The sequence below is a fragment of the Lipotes vexillifer genome, unplaced genomic scaffold (genome assembly GCF_000442215.2).
Source record: "Lipotes vexillifer unplaced genomic scaffold, Lipotes_vexillifer_v1.1 scaffold1447, whole genome shotgun sequence".
In the NCBI taxonomy this organism is placed as follows: Eukaryota; Metazoa; Chordata; class Mammalia; order Artiodactyla; family Lipotidae; genus Lipotes; species Lipotes vexillifer.
The window spans coordinates 518322-520682 of NW_006789773.1; the positions used below are offsets into that span (position 1 = coordinate 518322).

Here is a 2361-nt window from a genome sequence, read left to right on the forward strand (position 1 = left end):
CAGGATAGGTTTTTTTGTTTCTTTCACTGTTTTTGCAAACAGGGCATACCAGGTAAAAAAATATTCTGTAGGAACATCATTTTAGAAAACCCATCAGATGACAGCAAGTATAGCCAGCGAAGCTCTTCTCTTTGACTGTGGTTAGTTTTGTTTTGTTCTGTTTTTTGATACCTTTTATCCCAAAGGAAAAGAGCCGGCGGTGTCCTGCTACTTACTTTTATCCATGACATTCAGCACCTCATCCAGAAATGAGGGCCCAAGATCGAGCTGCAGGGAGAGGAGGGAACCCGTGAGATCAGAGAGGGACTCATCTGATTTAGTCTTTTCCTTGACGAGCTCGCACGGGGCGGAATGGTCAAACACGTCCTCCGCCGCCCAGTTGGGTACTGTTCGGAGAGGCTGCCCCTGCCCTGGCTGGACTGCGATGCGGACCCGCTGGACCCCCACGAGACGTCCCCCTGGCGGACCGTCCCGATCTCCAACAGGCTGCTTTCCTCCGGAGCCTTCTCCTCCATGACCGGCTCACGGCTAAGCCAGGGCAGCCTTCCCGGCCCTAAGGACTCCTGTTTGGAACTGAATGTCACTGGTGACAACAAGGGCAACATGAGTGCTTGGGGCCCTCCGATGGTTGGGAGGGAGATGGCCTTTTTGAGCACCAGGGAGGGCATTTCTGCGAACATGGAGTCAGAAGTATTGTTGGCCCGGAAGAACTCGTTATGCCCAGGGAACGGGCCCGTGCGCACTTTCTCCTGGTTTCCAGGTAGAAGCTCATTTCCTCGAAGAAAGGAAACGTCTCCAAAGATGTCGTGCTGGCCCTCTTTGCCGATGTGAATGGTGTGGCAGAGGTCTCCAAGGGGAGGGCTGATCATATCCGGAGACAAGATGTCCCTCAGTTTGAATTTCTTTCCTTTCTTGTTATTGGCAGCTTTCAGGTAAATTGGGGTCTTGGCTGGCATTTTGGAGTTTGAGGATGTCGATTTTGCAAAAGGGAAAAGGGCCACTTTCTTCACAGATGTTACAGGGTTCCCAATATCCTTTTTGATAGGAGCGGTCACATCATTTTTCTCAAGTAGCTTCAGAAGTGGCTCTGAAACGAGATGGAGGTCTAAGAGGCCTTCCTGGACTTACAGCCAAGCAGGGGTTTCTGGAGAGCCGGTTACATCCGCCAGTCCCTTCCACAGCACGGAGAAACCAGCGGCGCCAAGGATCCCAGCCGCTGACCCCGGGGCCGGGCGCCCGGCACCGACAGTCCCCAAGGGCGCACGCAGTCCCTGCCCGCCACGCGCAGATCCAGCCGGGTCAGCTGGCGCGGCGCCTGCCTGCTCACAGCATTATGCGCTCCGAGACGGCGTGAAGGCGCCCAAGGCCGGGGTCTCCGGACTCCTATACGTATATTCTTTTTCAGATTTTTTTCCATTATAGGTTGTTACAACATATTGAGTATAGTTCCCTGTGCTATACAGTAGGTCCTTGCTGTTTATCTATTTTATATATAATAGTGTGTATATGTTAATCCCAAACTCCTAATTTGGAGAGATTCCATTTGTTTTTGAATTTTATTTCATATATTTTTTATACAACAGGTTTTATTAGTTATCTATTTTATACATGTTAGTGTATATATGTCAATCCCAATCTCCCAATTCATACCACCACCACCACCACCACCCCGCCGCTTTCCCCCCTTGGTGTCCATACATTTGTTCTCCACGTCTGTGTCTCCATTTCTGCCCTGCAAACTGGTTCATCTGTACCATTTTTCTAGATTCCACATACATGCGTTAATATACAGTATCTGTTTTTAGAGAGACTCAATTTTAAAAACAACAAAAATTAATTGGTCACCTTCAATGGTCCCTTCAGTAGTTCAGGGAATTAATTCATTATCTTGAAAACTAGCAAATAAATGAAACAGTCAACATTTGTTGGGTTTTTTTCCCCCTATATCAACTGCAACACTAGATAATCAAATCGTTGCCAAGGGGAAGCACCTCCTTTTTAAAGTATTCCAACAAATACATAAAAAATAAATGACAGGACATCACCATTTTGCAACATCTGATGAATTGATGAATCTAGACAACGAGCATCAATGATTACTAAGGTCAATAAAAGAGAGACAAATGTTATGTGCTTCCCACCCATGAACTTGCCGAAAAGATCTACTCAGATCAAACCTAATCAGGTCAAACTTCTGGGTCCAGCAAGAAATTTGCAGGCAAAAAAGTGGACAGAAAACTGTTGAACTGCATTGCGAGTGTGCAGGCAGCACAATCCAGACTGCGAGAAACTCCACAGGCCATGTGCCCCGAGTTCCTCTCAAAATAAAGTGCAAGGAAAAGAAACTGATGGAAAGTGAAC

At 47.3% G+C, this 2361-nt stretch overlaps 1 pseudogene; it reads right to left on the bottom strand.

Moving 5' to 3' along the window:
* Window positions 1-207: 207 nt before the first annotated feature.
* On the bottom strand, window positions 208-956 carry LOC103081250 (cdc42 effector protein 3 pseudogene; annotated as a pseudogene).
* Window positions 957-2361: the final 1405 nt, after the last annotated feature.